The sequence below is a fragment of the Carassius gibelio genome, chromosome A15 (genome assembly GCF_023724105.1).
Source record: "Carassius gibelio isolate Cgi1373 ecotype wild population from Czech Republic chromosome A15, carGib1.2-hapl.c, whole genome shotgun sequence".
Taxonomy (NCBI): Eukaryota; Metazoa; Chordata; class Actinopteri; order Cypriniformes; family Cyprinidae; genus Carassius; species Carassius gibelio.
This window is the reverse complement of record NC_068385.1, coordinates 594,913-611,034: the sequence shown is the minus strand read 5'-3', so window position 1 is coordinate 611,034 and position 16,122 is coordinate 594,913. Positions and strand designations below refer to the sequence as shown.

The window sequence follows — 16,122 nt, the reverse complement described above, 5'->3', positions numbered from 1 at the left end:
AGCATTCTGCACACTTTAATTTAATGAAGGCTTCACATTTATATAGATATAGAAACTGATAAGCCCTATCCACCTTATTTTAAGAGTCATTAACTGACCACATCAATTTGACAATTGTCAGGTACATAAGCCTATGAGTTTCTTTTCTTTCTCTTTTTCTTATCTCGTGTGTGCAAGCATGAGAGAAAGAGAGAGAAAGAGCACACGGAACACACACAACACGGACAAGAACCTGTAGAGGACAGCATATTTTAATGCTTCAGTAACTAACAATTTAGTTTCCATACAAAGTAAATATTAGTTTAATTAAGTTATTTGAAACATGTAATTGGATACAATATTAACTGACTAGTTGACTAGTATTTTCAGTGCCAACTAGCAGCAGCAGTGCGATGCATCCCTGTCCATAACAACTGTGTCATTGTACTCTACAGGTTGAGAGATTGTGGCATCACAGATGAAGGTTGTGCTGCTCTGGCTTTAGCTCTGAGATCTAACCCCTCACACCTGAGAGAAATGGATCTGTCTAACAACAAACAAGGAGATTCAGGATGTGAACTGCTCACGGCTCTAATGAATTCTTCACATTATAAACTAAAGAAATTGCTGTAAGTACAAATAATTTCAAATAAATACTAATGTTTTCATTCTAAATTAATAAAGCAGAACATTTATCTAGGTGTACGCCTAATGTACTGTACATTAACATTAGTAGAATTGGTAGTTATTCCAAACAAAGGCATGCAAATTAAAATAGACAGGTATTGACTTTCAGCTTGGTTTGTGCTAATTTTAGGATTCCATTAAGAAATCATTAATTTTCATCTTTTTTTTTTTTCTTTTTTACAAATGTGATGCACAGAGAAATTTGGCTCATTCATAATTGATCTGTGCTCAATTAGCTAAGACATATTTAAAACTTTTATTACTTCAGTTGAATGTCTGATTTTAATGACTGTGTTTTTTATTTTAGGATTTTCAGTCAAACATCCATACCAGAAACGGTTACAACAGAATGGTGATAGCGAACAGAGGTCCTGAAACTGCAGATTCTTTTTGGGATGATTGGTTAAATTGATTGGGCTTTTTTAGCCATAATGGCAAAATCTGAAGGCTGTCCACCATTTTGAAAGATTACACTAAGGGTGAACTATTGTAATTTGTAACTGTAATCCCCACTGCGTCCAGTTGGTGTGTGCTCCAGTGTGGCAGCAGAGCGTGGGGTCAGCCTCCAGAACAAAATATTCTTGTCCAAGGCAAAGGCACAAAATCTGACAATTGCCTCTATATCAGTCTCCCTTGTTGTGTTTGATTGAGCACAGGTGATCTGGTCTGTTAGTTATAAAGTTAGTTATAAACTAACATTATAATTACATAATTTTATTTCTGCTCCAGTTTTTTTAAATATATATTTATATTTCTGTCATAAAAACTGTTGTTTTTTCCACTTCATGTTTAGTATAATTTTAAAGGTATCTTTGCAATTAGTACATTGGTCTTAATTTCACAGTAGTCATTTGTATTATAAGAAAGATTGAGAACTTTTGTAGAATTGTGTTCTGCTGCACCCCTTTAGGGGTCTTTGAGAATTGATCTCCAACCAGGTGTGACACTAATGTGACCACAGGAACCTAAAGAACCAAAAGGACTTTTATGTTTTTACATCTGATTTGAAGATTTCTTTGTTGTCTGGTCTGAGCATTTAAGGGAAGTGACACAACACTACAGGGCGATTCTGTAGTCAGATCAGCCAGGGGCGGACTGGCCATCTGGAGCCACCAGGACTTTTCCCGGTGGGCCGCTGGCCAATGTGGGCCGACCCACCCGGTACACAAATATATTTTTAAATAACGGAAATCATAATATGACATCTCTTTTTTACCTAAATGGATGAGTGAGTAGATCGCGCAGGCACGGCCGCGGCCGACAAGGAGTGTGTTTTGTTTGCATGTGATTTGCCCTCCCTCCATTTAGTTTGGTCTACTCCATTGCGTATCTTCAAACAGTACACGCCCACTTTCACATTGTCTAATCAGTGTTGCCAACTTTGTGAATTTGTCACTAGATTTAGCGACTTTTCAGACCCCCTTAGCCCCCTTTTTTCCATAGACAGTAAAAGAAATGGACACAGCGACCCCATTAGATTCAATGGAGACAAGTGAAGTCAATTAGAAGCACGCATTTCCTGGGGGTCGAGCATAATGCACAGACTCAAACTGAGCTTGATGACGTATATGTCACTTGAGCAACCTGTCTGACAATTATCAGTCTTCTAATCACTGTGTCAAGAGAAATCTGAAATTCCTGATGAACTCAAATCCACAGAGGAGATGACGCTAACATTCACATCAGCACTTTTAACAGGTTCCATAGTTAATGCTCGTGTTGTCTCTTGGAAATCTGTCTAATTTTAATTCTGCCCATAGATAAATCAGCGCAAGGTTAGTAATGCGAGTAGAAAATCACTTACACATTTATCCACAAAAAACAAGCCCGATTATCATGGTTATATAATCGTCCTATTTCAAATTTCATGACACCTCCGAAACGCGTCCACCTATCACGCCGCCATCTTGGCCCCCCTAAATCCCGCCTGAAAAGTCACTAAATGTCGCTAGATGACATCATACGCATATTATCTTGCCCTTTCTTGCATTTTAATGCAGCCAAATTCTCTGTAAAACATATTTTTATGCTATAAGTGGTGTTAAAAATTATTCTGCACATTAATAAGCCAATGCGTCATTGTGGTGATGTGGTGCGCTGCTGTGGTCCAGAAAGTCCAGGGCCACTTTTAGGTCCCAGTCCGCCCCTGAGATCAGCCTGTAGTGTAGAGTGCATCTCATATGCTCCATATATCTTTCTGAAGTCAGGTATATTATTATTTAATTATTTAATTGTGTTGAACACATTGTGTCTATAGAGCACACTGTATAGTTGTTTGTGTTACTACCTGTGCACATTGGCTAGTTACGTTTATTCTCTAAAAAACCTGAGTGCTTTGCTATACATTTTAGGTCATGTGTCTTAAATTAGGATATCGTAAGATCCACATGAAGCTAGCGTGAGACTTAAAAGAGACATTAGGTTTCCAGTGAACAGATAATTGAAAGTATAGTCTGCAATAATCAAATATCAAAATTGATACATAATCAACCTTTGAGAGCAATTGAAACTTCCCTGATAATTGCTCCCTTGCACCCTCTCACTTGACAGTGAGCAAATTGTTTGTTTTTACTGTATGTGTCTAGTTATATATTCTGAATACTAGATTAATATTTATGGCTCTTTAGAACAGCATTTCATAAATGTTAATGACTCTATCTGACTACACAGTATGGAAATATTAGTAACTCTGTTAACTTGTATAGATGTATTAAATATATATATATATATATATATATATATTATATATATAATTCAGATCACACTGTTTGAAATGTTTCTTATTCTCTCTCTCTCTCTCTCTCTCTCTCTCTCTCTCACACACACGCACACACACAAAACACAATTTTTGTTTTAGAGCTACTTTACAGCATAATATGAACTGCCATTACTTTGGAGCTGCTTTGAAGAGATCTGTACTATATAAAACACAATTTAAATAAATATGACTTGACAAACAACAGTGCTGTCTCCTTATTACTTATAGCAGCTTGTTAAAAACTGGCCAAGATGTCACTTTTAGAACTAAAATAATTTTTTTATTTTACATTACGTATTTAAAAACTGCCTTATTTTAATAGTCGAAAAAAAAAAAAAAATCTAATTCACATTATAGATCTTACAAGCTGAAAATGAATCGACATATAATTGTTTTTCTAAGTCACACTCAGACAAACACAATCTGACTGAACTAATAACACACAAACAGTTGTACTTTTTAAATACTGAAGGCGCTGAGCGACCAGTGACTGGACACAAAGTATGTGAAACGGTTTTTTTTTGTCCTCTTCAATAGAGAACATTATTGATCAAACTTATCATAAAAACAAGAATTATCCATTAACTAAAATATTTGTATGGGGAGGGATGGCCACAATTGGTCACGAGTCCTACAAGCAGAAACAAAAAATGTTTGTTGGATGTTTTACTGTTACATTAGAATACAAGTTACTAAAATTCAAGGTTTATCTTATAGGGCCTTATAATACACCCGGCGCAATGTGATGCAAGGCGCAGCGCATTGAGTGCAAGTGTGTTTGCTAGTTTCAAACCGGAGGCGTTCACATTTTCCCGTTCAGCGCCATGTCGTTTAATTGGCAAATGCATTTGCGCCCATTTGTGCACCCATGGGCGTGCTGGTCTAAAAAAGAGGTGTGTTCAGGCGCATTGTTGGCGCACTGCTATTTTAAGGAGGTGAAAATAGGCCATAGACCAACTCAAACCTGGTCTAAAGTCTAAAGTCAGGGGTTTAATATTTCTTTTGTTATTTAAAGAGTGCGTTGGTAGAAAATACGCTTCTGGGTGGGTCCACAGTGTGCGTTGACTTTGCACAGGGATGCGAATCACACAAACATGCCAAATAAACAAAAAGATTACAATGTAAAAAAATATTATTGTGTAGGCTGCATAAATATAAAAATGTAATGATGGATAGTCATTGCATGTATTAGAATTAGGCTACCTATTTGCGCACGAGCAGATCAGTTTCTTTGCTTGAGAAGCGTTCAGCTTTTCCGCGAACAGAATCCGCCATGGCGCCAACGCATCTCGCTCTTAAAGGGAATGGGAGATGACACTCTGGTTGGTTTATTGAATGTTACGCCCATTACTTATTAAGAGAATATGGACAACCCAATCCAAAAAAATACACCCGGCACACGGACCATTTTTCCGTTTTAAAATCAAGTATAGGTCTCTGCAGGAAAGTAATGGGAGTTACCAGATCAGGGTGTTTTTACACCATGATACCTGATTGGCTGATGTCATAGTGATGTTAGGTTTAGGGGTGGGGATGGGTAAGGGGATTTTGATTGCATGATTTAGAAACACCCAGCAGTTTGAAAACACCAACATGGTGATAAAACACCACTTTTGCTCTGCAGAGACCCAAGTCTCATTAAAATGGCAAAAGTGGATTTGGACATGCCCTGAGTGTTCCTGTGCCATGCACTTTACACATTGCGTTTAGATCGTATAAAATTAGGACGTATAGTCTGCCTGTATTACCTATAATCACTAAACATATTGGTAACACTTTAGAATACGGTATCTTACTTACTACATAACTAATAAGGAATTATTGAAGAACTAACAGGTGATTATTCATTAACACTTAACTCACTACTGTTAACTACTAAGAAAGATGTGTTAACTAATCAGTATGTAATATAATTTTATGATTGTGTTAAGTAACAGTTAGCTAATAAGTAACTAATGTATTCTGTCATACCTCCTGAAGAACTACTATTAATTATCTATTAGTTAAGGTTTAAGAAAAATAACTATGAAATAACTACTACTGAACAGGTATACTCAAATAATCACTGTAATAATGGGTTTTAAAAGAGTGTGTCATTGTTCTCTACAAGTTGTATTACTGTGGCATCACAGATGAAGATTGTACTGCTCTGGCTTCAGCTCTGAAATCAAACACCTCACACCTGAGAGAACTGCATCTGTCTGAGAATGATCTAGAAGATTCTGGCGTGGGGATACTCTCTTCTGGACTCTTGAACCCTGACTGTAAATTGGAGATGCTTCGGTGAGAGTCACTCATCAGACAAATTCTCTCTTTTTTCTGATTTAACCTGTAACCTGCGGTGATATGAACAATATGACAATCTTTGGGATGTCGTTCAGTGGACCCTTACCTTAGAAACTAAATTGGGATTTACAGCTGTGGATCCGTTTATGACTCATTATTAAGATGAATCTGGTACAAACTGTATTTTGATAATGCATGTTTTGATGTGTGCTGCTTACACAAATTTAGCAAGTGCATTCTTATAAGCTTTTCAATGAAAAGCATGATCTATCGTCGATTCTTGAGGCTAAGATTTTTAGAATGATATACAGTTTGTCAAGATGAATTATGTCCTTTTTCATTTAATCTATTTTTAAGCATTAAACACGTGCAAACAAAGAGGGTTCAGTGTGCTGGTTAACCCCAGGTGCAGGTTAACAGGTTTAGAAAGCAGCATAGATGAGAGAGGGGAGTTGGAATCAGAAAGCACCCGGAGCTGCCTGGATACGCGCTAAGGTCTCTGTGTGAGCGTTCCCTTTCGAGATGGTCTCTCGACATTGCATACAGCGTAAGCTGATCAAATTGGGTAACGTGTACTTTCACGCATGTCAATGAGGGGTGGTCGATACTACTAATACTTAAATAATGATATGAGTCATTTTATTTCACGCTAACATTGCTTTAAGTAAAGTTTTCATGACATCAAAAGTTTTGATGACATTGAAATTTCATAATTTTTATACATTTTTATATGAAAAAAAAAAAAAGAATAAAAAATCTACTGGATAATCTCTCAAATTTACTAAAACAGTTAAACAGTAAGTGACAAAACTGCTAACAAAGAAATTAATTACTAGCAATAGAACAAAGACACAAAGGAAATGGACCTACATGAAAAACTTCAAGCACTACTTAAACTGTATGTTATGTACAAAAAACACTGCTGTCTTCACTGTGTTAATATAGATTTATTCCTATTAATATTACAAAAGTGACTCAGTCAATAGCAGCAACAGATTTTCTCTATTGTTTGATTAACATTAATGACATTGCCTGCACCAGGTTTATTAGCCTGCTGTCCCTTTAAAACCAAATGCACAGATATAATATACTGATACACACGAGTTCCCTATCGAACAGGAACTTGCTTGCTGCTAATGAAGAAAGCCCTGTCTACTCTGTTACTGAAGCCTGATTTGTTAATGTGTGTGTAGCTGCACAAACCAGTGGTGCTTTAGCCCGCCAGAAGTGACAAAAAGGCACCTTGATCTGCAAGGGTGTTTTACATGTGAAGATTAGCTTCGCTCATTTGCATAGAGGTGGTTGACCTTTGATCTTTTTTTTTTTTTTTTATGATTCCATCGAGCGCATCATTGGCCATTAACAGATTGGTACAAAGGTTAAAAAAAATACACCTAAAAATGCAAACACTGGATGTCATGTGTATATATTACCACTATTTTAAGTTTCTAGGGACAATCTGATCAAGCAATTGAAAAGTGTGTCATTGTACTCTACAGGTTGAATAATTGTGGAATCACAGATGAAGGTTGTGATGCTCTGGCTTCAGTTCTGGAATCAAACCCCTCACACCTGAGAGAACTGGATCTGTCTGACAATGATCTAGAAGATTCTGGTGTGATGCATCTCTCTTCTGGACTCGGGAATCCTGTCTGTAAACTGGAGAGACTCAGGTGAGTTTCACACACGCTCTTGTACTCAAATTCTCTTTTTTTTAAGATTTAAGATTAAAGTAATGTAGAAGAGAAAGAGTTAGCTGACTAACAAAATAGCTGTAGAAACAAAGAAGTTTGTATTCAAAGCCAAAAAGCAAACACACTAGAACATTTAATGTTTCAAAAAAAAAAAAAACTCAGAAATGTGTATCTTCTAAATTCTCCTTTTGCGTTCAGAAAATGTCATACAGCTTTTTGAACTACACTAGTGTAAGTAATTAATGTCTCCTGTCAAAAAGTTATTTTGTAAACATGGAAATAGTTGGATTCTTGCCGAATGAGGGATATATGAGCCCATAACCATGGATTAAACTATATGTCAGCTTTCTGTTTTATGTGTAGCTATAAAAGCATTTATAATTGAAGTTTACTGATCACACTGTGTGTTCATAGGCTTCAGAAATATATCATGTTTTTCAGTCTTCTTCTGTCCTCATAATCAATTTTATCACAGTTTGCGTTCATTAAGGTAAGGGACTCAAGTTTATTTGTATATCGCATTTCACACTGCAAAAAAAGGATGATGTTTGTGAATTGTGGACAGAAGTAAGTAAAACCTACCCACGATTACACTAAAATGAGTCAACAAATTACTTTATATTAGGGTAAAAATTAGTACAGTAAACTGTTGGAACGAATTGTTAATTTATGATACGGATATTTTTTTCATGTATGTCAGGTCTGGTGCTCTGTACGTGTGTGTGTGTGTGTGTGTGCTCTTGTTTTTGTATCATATCAGGACACAACTCTGTATAATGACATGGGTATGACACAGGTATAACAAGGAGAGGGTGACTTATGAGGACATAACCCATGTCCCCATTTTTCAAAATGCTTATAAATCATACAGAATGAGTTTTTTTGAGAAAGTAAAAATGCACAAAGTTTCCTGTGAGGGTTAGGGTTAGGTGTAGGGTTGGGTGTAGGGTGATAGAATATACAGTTTGTACAGAATAAAAACCATTACACCTATGGGATGAACACACTTGTTCAAAACAAACGTGTGTGTGTGTGTGTGTGTGTGTGTGTGTGAAAAAGAGAGAAAAGGTACACTTACAGACAAGACTGTAAGAGAACGGCACATTTTAATGCTTCAGTAACTAACATTCTACTTTCCATATAAAGTAACTATATAGCTTAATTAGTTTAGTTATTAAAACATTTAACTGGATACAATATTAACTGACTAGCTGACTGTTTTTTCCAAAGCTAACTAGTAGTGCAGTACTGCTCATCTCTATCCTAAAAACAGTGTGTCATTGTTTTCTACAGGTTAAGACATTGTGGTATCTCAACAAAAGGTTGTGCTTCTCTGGCTACAGCTGTGAGATCGAACCCCTCACACCTGAGAGAACTGAATCTGAATGTGAAAAAACTGCGAAAATCAGGACGTGAACTGCTTACTGTTCTATTGAAGTCTTCACTTTATAAACTAGAGTCACTGCTGTAAGTAATGATAAGTAAAAAGAACTGTAACACTGTAACATAAAGAGTTTAATTCATCTTCATTGTAGTCTCTACACTGTAGATGGTTTAATTTTAATGTAAATTTAATGTAAAGAAAATGCACCATGATTTGACCACAGAAAATCCCAGCTAATAGGGCTATTGATTCAGAAAGAGCTTGTGTTTAAAATAGCTGACAAACATGCAATTGCTCTGTAAAATGTGTGTTCACTAGGGATGCAAGTGTACATTGAGCCCACGGTTCGATACATACCTCAGTTTTTTAACCACGGTTTTCAGTTTGTTCCGTTCCGATGGCTTGTCACTTTTTTTTTTATTGCAATAGTCCTTTAATTCACTTAAAAGCAAATAATAATAATAATAATTCATAAATAAATCCACTTTCCTAGTACGCATTCCTAGTGTATTATAGTTACTAGTATAATTTAAAATAAATAAATAAATATATAAATATATATATATATATATATATATATATATATATATATATATATATATAAATGAACACTTCCAGAACAAAAAGCTTCTTAACACTGGCATCTTACAGCTGCTGGGATCCCATATGTAAGCTGGGGAACAAATTAATTAAAATTTGAAAAATTAAAATATATTTAAATATGAATAATATGTCACTCAAATGTGGTTGGGTATGTATGGAAGTGTGTCCATTTGAGTAGGGTGATGTGTAAAACAATGCTTGCAGTCTTGCAGTACCCCCGGGGGTTTGTCTTGCTACTCTTTCCGCTTTCAAAGCATGGCTCCATGGACAGGTGTGTGGATTGTTTGCTAAGAATATAACCATACCACCAACACTAACTGTATGCAATTATAATTGTCATAAATATACTTGACGGAAGTGGTCCTGATTGAACTGTATATTTGTATTTGTGATGTTATCTGTCAACTTCATGTAAAGCGCTCTATGAAAGGCTCTTTATAAATAAAACATTATTTTTATTATGAGTGCTGCCTCTTTACTCCAACAACTTTAAAAACTGATGTCACTGCTAGTATTAATGTGATGCTGATGGAACTCTAGAGATGAGAACTTAATGTTGCAGTAATTGTGAAGGAAGCTGTCCTTTCAGAGATGCTGTGAAAGAAATACCAATCAAATTATGTTTAGCATAAATTCATTACATCGTACAACAAGGCAGCATCATTTTATTTCTCCAGTTATCTAAAAAAAGCATATTTTTGTGTCATCTTGTCTGATTTGGCATTAGTATTACAAAAGATCTGTTTTATTCTTGCATGTATGAACATAATCTTGCAACAGAAATAAAGATCAGCTTATAAATATAGAAAATATCTTCTGCACATTCAACATAAACTGATCATATTAAAGTGTGAATAATGTGGTTTGGGGAATTTTGTCAAGGCTTATTTTCTAATTTAACCTATCTCTGGGCTTACTATGATTAGCAATGTGTATTATGTTAAAAGAGACCATTCAAAGGATGGCACACACATCTATCGCTGTATGTTTAACATTTAAACTAGCTAGTGCGCTGAAGGTTGGCGACTTTTTACCTATAAAACAGAAACTTGCTGATTTACTAGATAAAACCAACACAGCGGTTCATATGCATAGATTATTTTACATGATATGAAATGTGCACTGCAAACACGAGCATTATTTATGCTCATCTCCGTCTGTACGCCGTAGTGCATTCAACCAGAGAAGGGTCTGGCTGCAGACCATGGGCGAGTGGAGCTCCACTCTCAAAACCGGAAATACGTCACCTCCACTTGAAAACATCAAGATGGCGTCGCGGGGAGTACTTCAAACTTAAACTCAGGTAATTTTATCTCTGCATCGCTAAAATGGTGAACTGACGCTGTTGTAAACGTGCAGTGTAAGAAAAACGCACAGGGCTTACGTGAAATTACTAACAAAAGAATTAATAAACACTATGGATTTATAGATTTATATCGCGAGCAATGTTAATGTCTGGCCACTGATCATATATACACAACATAATTTATAGATCAATGTGTCTGTCCAATGTGTTTTTTATTAAGTTATCAAGTTCAATTACAAACCTTTACGCCACATTTCAACAACTGAACACATATAATTAGTGTTGATACAGCCAAATAGAAAGAAAAAAGATGGAAAAAAATAACAAATAACAATAATCACACCATAAGATAAAACAGAATAAATAACGGAAAGAAAAAGAAAGATGTCTTAGGGTCTTATTCTAACAACAAAAACAAGTTCAAAGCATACAAGAGTTTCTGGGCGTTCCTGTCAATCCTGTAATGAAGAGACTTTGCAAATATCTTTAGTTCATTCTTCCATCCGCTGAAGAGAGGTTTAACCTTTAAAAACATACTTATCTTACTTATCTACTTATCTATGAATCTAGTATTTGCACAAAGTAATTAAGTTATTTATCAAAAAGTCTAGGATCTTTTCCTTCAACAATACTCCAACCTTAACTGAGATCACAGTCAAAGGGTGTATTGATATCTGTTTGAAATGAAGCCAGTTTTGAAATTCCAGCCAAAAAGTCTGTACAGATTCACATTTCAAAAACATATGATCTACAGTTTCAATATCTTTCTCACAGAACCCGCATGAATTGTTCTCCCAATTAAATCTTTCTTGTAGGAAGTGATTAGATGGATAAATGTCCTTTAGAATTTTAAATGTTACTTCTTTGGCTTTAGGAAGAACTGGATAAGTAAAATAAAGCTTCCTTATTTTCTTTGCCTCTTCTTCACTATATTCTTGAAGAACATACTTTCTTTTCAGTTGACTGGGGAAGTAAAGTTTGGATAATACATTCTGATAAACTTATTTGTTAATTGTTTGCTCTTTTAAATTTTTACCTTTAGTACATGACAGATAGCATAGATGCAACTTAGTTTTTGGGGGCTTGTGGTAAAATAACGTAGTGAATAATGAAAGGACACGATCGTTTTGTATGTGTATTCCTTTAGCATTTGTTGTATAATTTTAAAAGGTCATATGAGGAGGTTGTTTTCATATTTAATTTTTCATTCACCTCCAGGGATAGGATTGGCATAGAAGATGCAGCACTCTTTACATTTTAAATGTATGTTGCCACCCTAGAAGTCAAGGTCTTTTTACATGTGACATTAACATGTTTATTTTTTCTATTTTGTTGTTCTGTTATTCTATTGTTTGACTTTTTTGTTTCAGATCAAATGTATATCAAGTGTTATCCATCCTGATAACACCTCCACAAATAGAGACTGGAACTTCTGAGCACCATCACCTTGTCTGCTATGGGACTGCGACTTTGGTAGTTGATACGATGGAGCTTCTTCTTCCTGTTATAGCAGTGATCCTCAAATCTGGCTCGCGAGTTTCATGCAGAGTTTAGCGCAGACTCCAATTAAACACACCTGCCTGTGATTTACTAATGATCCTAAAGACACTGATTAGCAAACTCGTGCGTGTTTGATTAGGGTTAGAGCTAAACTTCGCAGGAAAGTGGATCTCGCGAGCCAGATTTGAGGATCACTGTGTTATAGCGTCCTGTGTTTCACACTGCGCATGCGCAGAACGCCTACATGCAATGCAGCGAAAATTACAGCTGTTTGGAAAAGCATATGCATTTTTACTTGGTTTTACTGGCACTTGAAGCCTTCAGAACGTGAAAATATCGATCCTAAAGTATTGTGGCAGAGCAAATGAACACCTCCCAAAAACAAGAGTGCCCAGAGTGCTGCTTATGTGATTGTGGCGCATGTTTGTGTTTCTGAGTGCATTCTTTCGAGTTTCTCTATGCATAATTTCATAGATATGTGGCTATATTTAACCACTGGTTCATCTAAAACTCTTACATTATCTGTAGTTAAATGGCATGGTTTGATATAGTGCTCAGGTAAATTTGATCTAAGTAAATGTTAAACTTTTGAAATTCAGAAAAAAAGAACCACATATTGATGAATCAATACATGAAAATTATGTATCTGTGTCCTGTTATTTATCTTTTGGTATGCATTTCAGAAAAAAAATGGTTAGGATTCAGGTGTAGTTGCAAATAGTGATTAATCATGATTAATCCACTGAAAATTCTGATTAATTTGATTAAAAATTTTAATCATTTGACAGCCCTAATATATATATATATATATATAAATACATTCACACACACACATACACACACAAGTTGAAGACTGAAATTAATGACAAAAGATATTATCTAATCTTGAATGTTTTGTTATCAATGTTGTGCAAGTTACTTCCAAACTGTAATACATTATAGATTACTTGTTACTGTCATTTAAAAGTAGTTCCTTACCTCACAATATTAATCTCTCAGAATTGTAATGTGCTACGTGGCTCCTGTATTACTTTTGAGTGACTTTCACTAAAATATAACAGAAGTAGAACTTAACATTCTAAAATGTCAAAATGTACTGCAGAGCATTGCACATCCAGTCAAGTGCGATATGGAGCATAATGACTGTGGGCTTTTCAGGCTACTAACAATATAGATTATAATTGGCAAAGTGAAGGCTCAAGACAATGCAAGGCTGAGATCAAGGTATCAAGAGCCACCACACACAGAAGTGTCAAGGAATTTGCTGAACCACAGACAACATCATCAGCGTCTTACCTGTGCTAAGTAGAAGAAGAACTGGACCTTTGCCCACTGGTCCAAAGTCCTGTTTTCAGATGGGAGCAGGTTTTGTATTTCATTTGGAAACCAAGGTCCTAGAGTCTGGAGGAAGGGTGGAGAAGCTCATAGCCCAAGTTGCTTGATTTTCAGTGTTAAGTTTCCACAGTCTGTGATGATTTGGGGTGCCATTTCATCTGCTGGTGTTGGTCCACCCGTTTACGAATAAATATTGGAGCACTTCATGCTTCCTTCTGCTGACCAGCTTTTTGAAGATGCGGATTTCATTTTACAGCAGGATTTGGCACCTGCCCACACTGCCAAAAGTTGGTTAAATGACCATGGTGTTGGTGTGCTTGACTGGCCAGGAAACTGACCAGACCAGAACCCCAGAGAGAATCTATGGGCAAATGAGCTGAAGGCCATTGTCAAAGAAACCTGGGCTTCCATACCACCTCAGCAGTGCCACAAACTGATCACCTCCATGCCACATGGAAGCGAAGCAGTAATTACAGCAAAATGAGCCCCTACCAAGTATTGAGTACATGTAAAGTAAATAAACATAGTTTCCAGAAGGCCAACAGTTCACTTAAATATATTCTTATTGGTCTTTTGAAGTATTCTAATTTGTTGAATTGGTGGGTTTTTGTTAAATGTGAGCCAAAACCATCACAATTACAGTAAAATAACCGAAGACCTAAACTACTTCAGTCTGTGTGCATTGAATTTATTTAATACACAAGTTTCACAATAGAGTCTAATTACTGAAATAAATTAAATTTTCCTCGACATTTTAATTTATTGAGAAGCACCTTTAAGTTAATTTTACTCAGAGTATGTTCCTGGTTTAGACTCAAGACATTCATTGTTTAAGACGTATCAGATATGTATTTTGATTTAGAATTTAGACATTTTAGAAAATGCCGATCCATGTGTGAGATGATGATATAAAATATTATATATATATATATATATATATATATATATATATATATATATATATATAATATTCAGCTGCGTTACCTCCCTCGGGAGTGCCAGCGTTGCCCAAGTCCGATCCCGAGCTGACAGCTGTGCTTTCCTGGGCAGTTGAGGGCATCAGGCTTGACTGGAATCCTCCACCCAGCCCCGAGTGCTCAAGGCTGGATGATTGGTTCCTGGGGGCTGCTCATGCTGATCGCCAGCAACTTCCGCTGGTTCCTTTTTTTCTTCTGTCCTGCACGCCATGGCCACCCTTCAGGTCTACGAGGCCATGCTGCTCAAGAGCTGCACGCGGGCAGTGCTGACCCAGGGGTTTTGCAGGTGGCATGCACTGCTACCGACCTCGCTCTCCGGGTGTCGAAGGTTTCTGTGTGCACCTTGGGTCAGGTGATGTCCAGTTTGGTGGTCCAGAAGCGTCAACTATGGCTGAATCTGGCAGACATGAGGGAGTCTGATCGGACTCAACTCCCCAGTCTCCCAGGTTGGCCTCTGCTGCCCAGAAGCGAGAAAAGAGATCCTTTGCACAGGGGAGTTTGTTTTTTTTCCCAGTTGACCTGAAGACCCAGCCGGTTACGGTGTCTGAGCACCAGTTCCCTGTGCTCGCACAACTGCGCTCGAGAGTTAGCTAGACACTAGCATCCCCTGAAAGAACTTCAGAGGGAAACAGGATTTGTTCCTGGCGGAAGCTGCAAGCTGCTGTATTACCAGACCATGCTCTGATGATATGACTGTCCTCATATGGACTAAATCGAAGACTGCAACCAGGGATGTGATACTTTGGCTGGGGAGCAGTGAGTTCTTGGCAAAATTTACCCTGAGTCCTAGGCACTCTAAGTGGCTCAGGAGCACGGCTCTGGTGACAAGGAAATAATGGCTGTAGAACCCCGAACACTGATGAGTGTGGAAGAGGGAAAACGCTCTTGACAATGTGAAATATTTATTGTGTTCGCCATAATAATGGTGCTTTGCGGGGGTGAACAACAATGGGCTCAGGTCGCAGAGCAGGCAGACGAGAGAACATTGGGGTGGTCCGACCGTGGCGGGACTTTGCTCCTTCCTCTTCCTTCCCCAATGGTCAAGAAGATTTTGAGGACGTCGGGTCCAGCACAATCCTTGGCCGGGGCCCTGATGTCTCAGCAGTTTAGCGCTCTTAGCGGGGCGAGCTTGCTGATGCTACTCCTTAGGGGGTGCCGCCTGGTAGGTAGAAGGGGCAGGCTTCTGAGCCCATGCTGGGTCAGTGCAGTCCTGGGGAGATTCGAGGCAGAGCTGGAGCATTTAGGCAGGAAGTGTCGCATGGTCTGGGATGACTTCTGAGCTGCAGTGAAACACTCAGTGAATCCCTCTACAGCTGGCACGAAGAGACTAGACTCATTCAGGGAATGGAGAAGCTTTGCCTGGATCACTTGAAGAACGGCCATGGTGTGCAGTGCTGAAGCAGCTTGGCCCACAAAAATATAGGCTCTGCCAGCCATGGCGGAGGTAGTCCTCAGCTAGTCTCATCCAGTGGTGAATGGAGAAGCTTTGCCTGGAACACTGGAAGAATGGCCATGGTGTGCAGTGCTGAAGCAGCTTGGCCTGCAGAAATATAGGCTCTGTCAGCCATGGCCGAGGTTGTCCTGCAGGGCTTAGAAGGAAGGGCACACTTGCT

At 37.6% G+C, this 16,122-nt stretch overlaps 1 protein-coding gene and 1 long non-coding RNA gene across 2 annotated transcripts in view; both read left to right on the top strand.

Moving 5' to 3' along the window:
- LOC128028806 (ribonuclease inhibitor-like) overlaps nt 1-16,122 on the top strand; it is an 81,452-nt gene that overhangs the window by 50,593 nt on the left and 14,737 nt on the right. The window lies entirely within an intron of this gene.
- LOC128029242 (uncharacterized) lies at nt 10,624-12,163 on the top strand. The gene is made up of 3 exons (XR_008187318.1): nt 10,624-10,694; nt 11,916-11,960; nt 12,068-12,163. It is a non-coding gene; the product is annotated as an uncharacterized LOC128029242 (long non-coding RNA).